The sequence below is a fragment of the Eumetopias jubatus genome, unplaced genomic scaffold (genome assembly GCF_037043125.1).
Source record: "Eumetopias jubatus isolate StellerSeaLion01/CBP00866 unplaced genomic scaffold, mEumJub1_p1.0 scaffold_3, whole genome shotgun sequence".
NCBI lineage: Eukaryota > Metazoa > Chordata > Mammalia > Carnivora > Otariidae > Eumetopias > Eumetopias jubatus.
The window spans coordinates 107,876,086-107,887,645 of NW_028274809.1; the positions used below are offsets into that span (position 1 = coordinate 107,876,086).

Genomic DNA, 11,560 nt, shown 5'->3' on the forward strand with positions numbered 1-11,560 from the left:
ACAATTTTTGAACACTAACACAATGGCATTAGGTTGATAGAACCATCATAATTGTTTACAGTGACAGAGATGGCTATCTGACCACCAAATATCATTGCTCCTTTTCTGTTGCATAAAATAGTTTCTGGTAAATGGCTGCTCAGCCATGAACTTCATTTTCCAGACAACTATGCAGATGATGGGTGAGCAAAGATGATGAGGGTCACTTTTAGGCTAGTGTATGTTGGTTCCACACTTCCTTTCTACATCTGCTCAGGCTTTGCTGGGAATCTGGCAGAGAACTTCAAAGCATGAAAGAATTGCATGGTAGAAAGATACAAAGCTTAGTCCGTGAGTCAGACTGCTCGGAGGTGAGTCACAGTATGTTTGAAACTTTTATGTGAATCTGTAATATATTTCAATTGTGTTATTTTGGATTTTATAGAATACGAGAGATAGCACTACCTTAGCTATTACATTTTCACTCTTTAATGAGTATAAGATATAATTGTGAATGCAAAATTAACAAACAAGAAGTAACTATGGATCAACTACCTGCTAAATAGGGGTGGGTTGGGCTGACCGTGCTTATATTCACAGATAAATGAGAAGATGATCAGAGGGTTATCATTTGGCAGGGTTGCACAAGTACTTTAACCATCCATTCTGTAAGTATTTCCAGAGAAGCTCTTTGTCCTAGCCTTATTCTATGCTCTAGGAATATGGAAATGAAGACAATTTGAGTGCTATATAGCCCTAGATTGAATGGGGAAGACAGACAAAAATCAAACACTAACAACTGAAGAAGTTAACTCCGATGGTTTTGAAAGAAGACTTTATTTCTTAGTTTACTAGTTTAATTTTTTTTTCTCAGAAGTATACATTTGGTTCAAGATTCAAAATCAAAATGGAATTTAAATGGGCTTCGGGGTAGGCTGAGACGGGAGGGTCCTAGGCTAAAGCCAAAAGCCGATCAAAGTGGTGGGACTCGCACCGCGGCCGCGGAGACGTCAAGGCCGTCCGCAACGAGGAGCGCAACCTGCTCTTGGTGGCCTACAAAAACGTGGTCGGGGGCCGCAGGTCCTCCTGGAGGGTCATCTCGAGCATCGAGCAGAAAACCGACACCTCGGACAAGAAGTTGTGGCTGATTAAGGACTATCGGGAGAAAGTGGAGTCTGAGCTAAGGTCCATCTGCACCACGGTGCTGGAATTGTTGGGTAAGTATTTAATAGCCAATGCAACTAATCCAGAGAGTAAGGTCTTCTATCTGAAAATGAAGGGAGATTACTTCCGGTACCTTGCTGAAGTTGCATGTGGTGATGATCGAAAACAAACGATAGATAATTCCCAAGGAGGTTACCAAGAAGCTTTTGATATAAGCAAGAAAGAGATGCAGCCCACACACCCAATCCAACTGGGGCTGGCTCTTAACTTTTCTGTATTTTACTATGAGATCCTTAATAACCCAGAGCTTGCCTGCACACTGGCTAAAACAGCTTTTGATGAGGCCATTGCAGAACTTGATACACTGAATGAAGATTCATACAAAGACAGCACCCTCATCATGCAGTTGCTTAGAGACAACCTAACATTATGGACATCAGACAGTGCAGGAGAAGAATGTGATGCAGCAGAAGGGGCAGAAAACTAAATGCATACAGGGTGGTCATCCTTCTTCCCCTCAAGAAACCTTTTTACTCATCTCCATTCCTTATTCTATTTGGATTTCCTATAGCAAAGAAACCTATTCTTGTGTATGGAATCAACTGTTTATAGTCTTTTCACACTGCAGCTTTGGGAAAACTCCATTCCTTGATTTGTGTTTGTCTTGGCCTTCCTGGTGTGCAGTTACTGCTGTAGAAAAGTATTAATAGTTTCATTTCATATAAACATAAGTAACTTCCAAACACTTATGTAGAGGACTAAAAATGTATCTGGTATTGAAGTAGTCTGAACCAGTTCTGCAAGTGACTGTGTTTTGTATTATTCTGAAGATATGAAAATGTAGTCATTACAATTTACAAAGTGTTCTACATAACTTAATTTCTACATTCCCTCCCTTACTTTTCTTCAGGGGTTTCCTTTGAGTAAGCAACTTTTCCTTGCTCTTAATGTATTCCTTTTTGGTAGGAATCCAGAAGTATTCAATTGAATGGAAAAGCATTTGGCATTTCTGCACTGGGGGTCACAAATTGAAATGCCTCCTGTATTATATATGATGGAGGTCTTGTATATCTGTGACAACAGGAAGTTTCCTTATTCATTCTTCATTGCTGCTGTTTAAGTTGACAACTTCCCTTCCCAATAAAAATTCACTTACACCTCCTGCCTTTGTAGTTCTGGTATTCACTTTACTATGTAATAGAAGTAGCATGTTGCTGCCAGAACACAAGCATTGTTTTTGGCAAATTAAGGTGCATGTCATTTCTTACTACACTAGAAAGGGAAAATAAAGTACACAAGTCCAAGTCTAAAACGTTAGTACTTTTCCATGCAGATTTGTGCACATATGAGAGGGTGTCCAGTTTGTCTAGTGATTGTCATGTAGAGAGTTGGACCACTATTGTGTGTTGCTAATCATTGACTGTAGTCCCAAAAAAGCCTTGTGGAAATGTTATGCCCTATGTAACAGCAGAGTAACATAAAATAAAACTACATTTTATAAACCAAAAAAAACCAAAGTGGAATTTAAATACAGACAATCCTGGCAGGGAAGCCCAAAGTGAACAGTTAAAAAAAAAAAATCATAAACAAAGCCTGGGAATTAGGAATAAGTATTTTCTTATTGGAGGAATCTGGCTCATTCCAGGGGATGGATGGTTGTTCAGAAGAAATGGTATTAAAAGTACAATATACTTGAATTATTTCTAGTTGGAAAATAAATTTGATAACAAAGAAGTTAACATTTCCCAGACCAAAACCAGCATTTCACCCAATGGAAAAACAAAGATGATTTTTGTTAGAAACTACATAAGAAAGGTCATGGCCTCCAATAATGTGTAATATTTTATTGGAAATATTTTCTATTAAAATTACTAGAAAAATGCAATTACATGAGTTACAAACAAAAGAAAACAAGACTGAATATGTATATGATATGATTATGATTATATATCTTGAAAACTGAGTCAAGGGGAAAACTGTTCCTTGAGCAGGAAAACGTAAAAGATGCATATATGGAACATCCCATTAAATGAGGACATAAGGAAGCAATCAAAGACTACCAGGATGCACAACCCAACCTGAAGGAACTCTAACTGCCAATGACAGGATGATTTGAGCCTCTATTAGTATCACAATAGCATTGGATTAAAACTCATCAAGTTATGTTTGAATCTATAAGCTCCTGATGACACTTTCAAGGCAACGTTGATTGGGCATCTTTTGAGAGTACTAAAGAAACCACTTGTTATTTTAAAAATTAGAAAATAAAAGAGAAGAATCAAGCATTTATCTTTTCCCATTTGAGTAGTACCTTAGAGTAACTGAATAGTTGATAAGAAATTTCTGTTAAGAAAGTTTTCTAGCTAATAAATGAAGAAGGAATACTAAAATTAGAATATTGCAACCTGCAACCCTTTATCACTCAATGATTTCATAATTATCAATGGCTGCTAATATAAAAAGATAAACATAAATATATGTGTTTCCTGAAGGAATTATCAACAGCACATGTGAAGTAGGCTTACCAATAAATGCATAAATGAATAATTTAATTAATTGATTATTCTGGCTACCAATGTAAAGGAAATAAAAGAGATAGAGGAATAAATCAAATGGCACCATGAATATGCACCCTTCAATATCCTGACTTTAGAAATTATATAGAACAAATAACCTGGTTTCTTCAAAGATTACTTAAAAAAAATAAATAAATGAGGAGGATAGTATAGTCTTTTTTTTTAATATTTATTTATTTGAGAGAGTGAGAACGAGAGAGAGATAGTACATGAGAGGGGGGAGGGTCAGAGGGAGAAGCAGGCTCCCTGCCGAGCAGGGAGCCCGATGCGGGACTCGATCCCGGGACTCCGGGATCATGACCGGAGCCGAAGGCAGTCGCTTAACCAACTGAGCCACCCAGGCACCCAGGGGGATAGTATATAAGTCTATATGTAAGCACACAAATTTAATGCTAAATACTTAATGATACTAAGAAATAATTGTTAATTTTGCTTTGGTGTGGTAATACTACTGTGTTTTGTTTACAAAAAGAACCCCTATCTATTAGAAACATGTAGTTAAATATTTATAGGTGAAATGATAGAACGTTTGGAATTTTCCTCACTGTAATCCCGGGGGCAGGATAAATGAGTGGAGATATAGATAAAATAAGATTGTCCATGAGTCAGTTGGTCCCCATTGGAGCTGGCTATATGGAAATTCATTGTACCATTTTCTCTTCCTTTGTACATGTTTGAAAATTTCTAAACTAATTTTTAAAGATTATTTATTTGAGAGAGAGAAAGCGCAAGTGAGCGGAGGGAAGGGGCAGAAGGAGGGGGAGCGCAAACTCCTCCCTGAGCCAGGAGCCCAAGTAGGGCTTAATCTCACCACCCTAAGATCATGACCTGAGCCAAAACCAAGAGTTGGACAATCAGCTGACTGAGCCACCCAAGCACCCCAAACTATTTTTTTCAACCATAAATTTTTTAATAAGTAAAATTAGTCAAGATTACAAAGGATATCTTAAAACATAAATGTATGCACTGTTTACTAAGGTATAAACTATTCTACAATTCTGTTGGAAAAGAATCTTATAATTATAATTAAAAAGCAAAATATGTATGCCATTGACCTAATAATTTCAAAGGCAGAAATCTAATCTAAGGACATAATCAGAAATACAAATAAGGACATATGTCTCACATTATTCATTAAAGTAAAATATGAAGGCAAGTGAAACATCCAATAATATAACAAATAAGGAAGTTATATCTATACAATTGAATATCCCATACATATTTGTGATATTTCTCAAGAGTTTTAATGGCAAGGAAGCTCAACTCATGATGTAATGCAAATTGACATAAGCTGTGTGATTGCACCCATGTAGGAAATACATGTATATTTAATCATCCAGTCATGATTATTTCAACTCATATTTATTAAGTGACTTTTATGAGCTGACCACTATAAAAGCTTCTGGGAATATGGTGGTAAAAGAAAATGATATTGTCTCTACTCTCAAAGAGTTTACAGTCTTCATTTGAGTTGTTGGCTTGTTTCAGTGGCAAAAGATTGGGGGCAATAACAAACAAAACTTCGGTTTTTCTGTTAAGGTATTCACAAATATTCCCAAGAAATGGATAGGGAAATTACAAATAGTATTATGGAATTGTTACCTTAGAACAACCTGGAAGTACTCATGGGAAATATGTTTATAATTTCTCTAGAATAGCAGTGGTAAGGTTTAATTCTGGGACTTAAATGAATAAGATTTAAGGAGCTAGGAAGAGTATATAGAGAGAATAAAAACAAAATATCTAGGGAAAAAAATCAGAATAATCAGGAGGAAGAAGGTCATCATACGATATTAAGTGAAAACAGTTCAGTGCAGTAAGAATATTGCAACTTGCCACCTAATACTGGCAAGGAAGTCAGCTCCCAGAGGAGCTATAGCATGGAAACCCATGGTAGCAGGGGTGTTTTGGGATTTAGAGGGATTTAATGTCTTCTTCTCAGATTTTCCTGTAGCTGACAAACTCAAACAAGAAATAAAGATGAAGAAATTTAGATCTGAGGATATAGACTAGAGACATGTAGGCTTTTTGGTGGAGGTAGCAAATGAGAAAAAAAATGGCACTTAAGAAAGGTGATGGGTATAAAGGAGGGCATGTACTGAATGGAGCACTGGGTGTTACACACAAACAATGAATCATGGATCACTACATCAAAAACTAATGATGTAATATATGGTGATTAACATAACATAATAAAAAAAGACTATATGAAAATGAAAAAAAAAGAAAGATTAAACAAGCTCAGTGAATGGGTCAATGACAGAAAAGAAAATAAAGTCAAGAAGGAAATCTCATAGTCAACAATTACAGCCAACTAGGCAAGAGTTGTACAGGACCGGAATAAAGGAATTTACAAGGGGATAAATGAATTGTGAACGTGAGACTATTTAAAGGAAGAAGTGATAAGACTAATAAGCTGTAAGTGATGAAGAAGGATGATTCCATATATGCAGGCTAAGAAAAGGGGAGAATTATGCCATTACTTGTTAGCAGTAGAGAAGTGTTTTGACAATTAGCCATGTGGAAATCACAGGCTCTCCAGCTTATTTTTCAAGGGTGTCAATGTGGCTTTTGGCTCAACACACCCACAATGCAATATTTGTAATACACTTGTTCATTCATTTATTGTATAAACATCAGCCTCTAGGAGCCAAATGCTATGCTAATAAAGGTTTTTAAGGAGATAAAGAACTAGTAAAGTATATTATTTTGAGCATCAAACTGGCCATTTTTAAGATGATGTGGAAAATAATTAAGTCAGAAGTGGTAAGTATTCTCAAAAATTTTCATGCTGGGGCAATACACACAGATAAAAAATGCAACACAAAGGAAAAAATGCTATTTCTGTACTACTCCTATGTATTTTATCTATGGAGCAGCACCATTTAATAGTGGAAGTGGAGTACTTTATCCTGGGTAGAATTTCTAGTGTATTGAATAAAAATCATTCTTCCTGTAAAGAAATTACATTATTTTAGAACAAAAATAGGTAGATCCTGACATTAGTGCACCTGACCTGTGTTCTTCTGTTTTTTAAACATTTTAAATGGATAGGTGTTAAATACCTTGAATATGCTGAATTCAAACTTTGGTATGTTAGTTAATAAATCAATATTTCAGGCCATTCCAGATTGGCATTCTGATGTCCATCAGTTGATTTGATGGTTATTTTCATATCTGTTAGGACAGTACTGTTTTGTGAATATTACTGCACCCCACCTCATGACTTCATACCAAATGGAAAAACAAAGTGCTAATATAAGTAATAAGAACTCTGTGTTTCTTCAACTAATGCAACTGAGAAAAAATCATTTTTTATGCTAGTAAGAACAACCCCTAAGCTTCCAACAGATCAACATCTGTAAACTTAAGCTGTTGAAGAGAAAAAAAAGTTGAGGAAAAATGTATTGGTGGAAATAAATATTCAAAATTGAAGTGTTATTAAGTGTATTAAACAATTTTAGTTTTCTATAACTGAAAGCCATGGTTACGATGAATGACAATAGCTTACCTCTCTCCATTTCATACTCTGTACCTTTACAGAAATGTGTTGCTATGTAGTGAAGGACAGCACAGCAGATTTCGGATTTTGGTTCTAAGTGGCATGTTGCATTCACTATTGCATTTGACACTCACAACAACCCTGTAAGGGGATTATTAACACCCCTATCTCATTGATGACAAAACTGTAGTTTGTTGAGAGTATTAAATTTACCAGGTTAAGTAACTTATGAACGACAGCACTGATGCTCAAATCATATACTAACCATATACCTATATCCATGTATAAATTTACTATATCAAGCTAACAAATTTCCTGAAAACATATTTTTTTATAAAACCAGAAAATTCTTTTCCTGGAAAATTGTTGTTATGAAAAGGATTTAGATAATAAAATCTGCAGGCTTTTTTCTCTGTTACTACCAGTAGTTACTACCAGTAGTAACTGCTTCCACCTGTGTTCCCTCAAGAACAGAGGCTGTGATGACATCTTAGGTCTGATTGCTGATGGAGAATGTAATTCTCAGGAGAAGTGACAGATGGGAAGTGTTGAAGAGAGGATCAATATAAGAATGAGTGAAAAGTTTGGCCACCACTGAAGGAGCTCTGATCCTACAGGATCTTCAGAGAAAATACATGGGATAAGGTGAATGAGGTGGGTCCCAGCTGAAGACATGTGGCACATTTACCCACAGGCTCCCATCCCCAACTGGTTGAAACTTCTCTGTGTAGGGACATGAGACCCCCTCACCTCCACTTCCAGGTTGTGTATGCATGGATACCCAGCAGACTTCCACAGTAGAGTCCAAGAGGGACTTATTCCTAGCCCTGAAGATATATGCAAATAATGGTATGCACATAATACAATATGTCTGGGTGTGTATCATACATATGATTCATCATGATTCATCAATTCATTCAAAAATATTTTTAAAACCTATAGTATGACAAATTTTGTGCTAGAAAATGGGGAAGATATGTGCACGCACACACACACACACACGAATACAGTGTCCCCAGCCATCAATGACATAAACTGTACAGAGGGAAGGAGATAGATACGCAAACACCAGCACAAACTGTCTTCTGTGCCCACTGGAATTTCACGAGTGGTCCTCAAGGCACATAGGTTGTCATTTCTCCCTGCAGGGAAGTTCAGGAGAAAGGAGCTAGTATTTCCAGACAAAGGAGACTTAAGTTTTCAGTTTTGACATCAAGACAAAGCTCTGTTTTGCCAACATAAGCCACTGGACTGAACCCAAAACCAAGAACTGAAGGTCTTAGGTGGGCACATGACATAATTCCTATGTCCATTTCTTTCTGTGGTAGAGATTATTCTTACAATAAGTGACGTGATAGACTGGAGAAACAATGATAATAGGGAAATCATAAGAAATAATGATCATTTAGGCAAGATATGATAAAGGTCTTCAGTGAGATAGTGACTGAGGTTGGGAGTGCGATTTCAGAGGAAGAAAGAATGTAATAGATATTTCAGTGGAAGAATGAACAGAAGATGGGGACAAATGGGTAATGTGAGAAAGGGAAAGGAAGGAGTGAGTGATACTGGCCAGGAGCTTCTCTTAGGAAACTGCATAAATAGTTAGTGACACCATTCACCAAAGGTGCCACCGGGAGAAGCTAGTTTGGAGGTGAGGCATGGGGGAATTAACAACTTTAACATTTTGTGTGTTTGAGGTGCTCTGTGTGTGTCTGTGTGTCTGTGTTGGGGGGGGGGCGTGTATTGCCCAAGTCTAGGTGGCAGATTAGTAATTGCATAGAGGTCTCCAGATTCCAGGGACAAATCTGGGTTTGTTGGAGCCTGGCACAGGATGAATAAAGGCACAAGGGCACAAAAGGTTGGAAGAAAGGCTGAAAACAGAATGTGGGAAACCAGAACTTAGAGAAAGTGGGAGTGGTGATATCTGCAGAAAATAATCATAGGGGAGTTTATCCCAGTGAAGACACAAAGAAGAGTGGTCACAAAAAACCAAGGAGAATGTTTTAAGATGACCGTAATCAGCATTCCCAACAATTCCATGTAGAGATCCAGAAAAGTTTTACAAAGATGTTCTTGGATTTTAACTGTTAAAGATGACCCTGGGGTAACATTGAAGGGATGTGTCCAGTCAAAACTGGACCCAGCAGATTAGGTGCTGAATGTATGTGGGTCTAGGGATGGGGTGGGAGATGGTGAGGGCAGAATAGAAGTAGCAAGCATTGGATAAGAAGAAACATCAGTAAAATATTGTTGGTATAGTACAATACATTGTCAAGGCTGATTTTCTTTTAAAAATTGTTGAGATGTTAGTATGCTGAGAAGTTACAGGCAGAGAGGGAAAGACTCAAAATTATGGGAAAGCAGCTGATTAGCAAAGCAAGATTCCAAAGTACATGTGAGGAGATGCTGCTAGTGTATCTTTTGTCAGCTGTTTATTTTTTGTCTTGACTCTGCCATGAATCAGTTGTGTGCACTTCAGCCTGTCCACCTAATGTCTGTATGTCTTTAAAGTTTGGATTACATGTTCTATGAGGTTTATTCTGGATCTGAATAAAGACACTTTACCCTAAGCATGCCAAATCATCATACCCTTAGAGAAAAAGCTGCAGACTTTTGTTCTAATTGGTATTTATCCCCAGCCAATTTCAGAAATTGCTGGCTGTTTTGATCATAACATGGGCCTTCAGAGACCATCGGGAACTTCATCAACAGTGTGAATTAGGAAAGGCTCGCACCTCTTGGATACTCATAGTCATCACCCGGTGACCTCCCCTCACCATTCCCCAGGACACACAACCTGGAACTCTTGTTTCAAAAGACAACCATCTTGTTTAGAAAGGAATTCATATTCTAAAGCAAACATGCATGTCCAGGACATGCTTAGTTTTCTTTTGTATCCTATATAGCACTATGACTACATTGCAAAAACAAAACAGAAAAACAGGATGATACTCTCTGAAAACTTAACTACAAAACAAAATGGACTGTAGACAACTGCATGTAATTAATGAAGAGGAAGCTAATTAGTACCAGAGGTGATAGAAGCTGATAGTTTCCTCCAACTGCCTTTGGCAAGTGCTGGCAACTCTGTAGTAACCCTTTGCTTCTTCATCACCTGAGAATTTGTGGTCTGATTGCCCCATTAAGAAACTGAATGGAGGGCACCTGGGTAGCTCTGTCAGTTAAGCATCTACCTTCGGCTCAGGTCATGATTCCAGGGTTCTGGGATCCAGCCCCGCATAGGGGGTGCTCCCTGCTCAGTAGGGGAGTCTGTTTCTCCCTCCCCCCCTCATGCTTTCTCTCACTCTCTGTCTCGCTCAAATAAATAAATAAAATCTTTATTTTTTTAATGAATAAAATATTTTTTAAAAAGGGAAGAAAAAAAAAAGAAAAGAAAAGAAACAGCGAGCAGAGAGGTAACCACCATGTTAGATCGGCTTAAACAACTTTTACCAGAGACAAGAGCCCAAGTCTTGTTGTGGAAACTCTGAAGGCTTCCCCATCACATTACTTAGCAGAGTGGATTCTACAGTAGGCCAAAGAAAGCAATGTTAGGATAAAAGTGTTGACAGTTTTAGTGCCCACATTTATTTTCTTGACCACTTCAGTTTGTTTCTATGTCAAGGGAGGTCTCCCAGTTAATGAGATTGTGGCAATTTTATCACAGGTGCCCAAGGCTAGCCTTAGAACCCCACTAGTCAACATACGCACTTTGGCATAACCATCAGGCAAAGATAATGTCCATTTAATTCCTTTTTAATTTCAGAAAGGAGTGTATTTAAATTAAGTGGCTAATTTTAGATTTGAAAATGCTGAGAGCCAGAAGCATAGAAATAAAAATGTTGAGTAAAATATTATAACCTATAGAAGTCCACATAGTGTGGAGTAATACACAGGAGTATCCCGTTGGTTTAAAAAAAAAAAAAAAAAGGTCAAGCTACTTACATAGGAAACAGAAGGTCCCGAGTCAGAAAACAGTAGAAGAAGAGTGAAGACTTTGGAGCCAGGGACAGGCCTTGAATTGTGACTGTATCTTCATTTATTTCCTTATCACGTTTCATTTCTTAATATGCACTTAATCCACAAAGCCAGAATCCTGGCTCCCAACACACCCACTTCTTCCCAGACTTTCCCACAGCCCATGTTTGAAAATGTATGTAATAACACCAAATTGCAATGGTTCACTGACTCATTCCTTGGACTTTTTCTAGACATCAAGTGAGGCAACAGTGCATGGTCTACAAAGGAGGTCCCGAATCCCAGTCTCATTAACATCAACTAGCATGGAGGAGGTGCCCCTGAAAAGGAGACAGGGTGTAGGGGGAGAGAAGGAAGGAAC

The 11,560-nt window shown here is 37.6% G+C and overlaps 1 pseudogene; it reads left to right on the forward strand.

The window, feature by feature from the left end:
- The first annotated feature begins 290 nt into the window (after positions 1–290).
- On the forward strand, positions 291–1,907 carry LOC114207253 (14-3-3 protein theta pseudogene; annotated as a pseudogene).
- Positions 1,908–11,560: the final 9,653 nt, after the last annotated feature.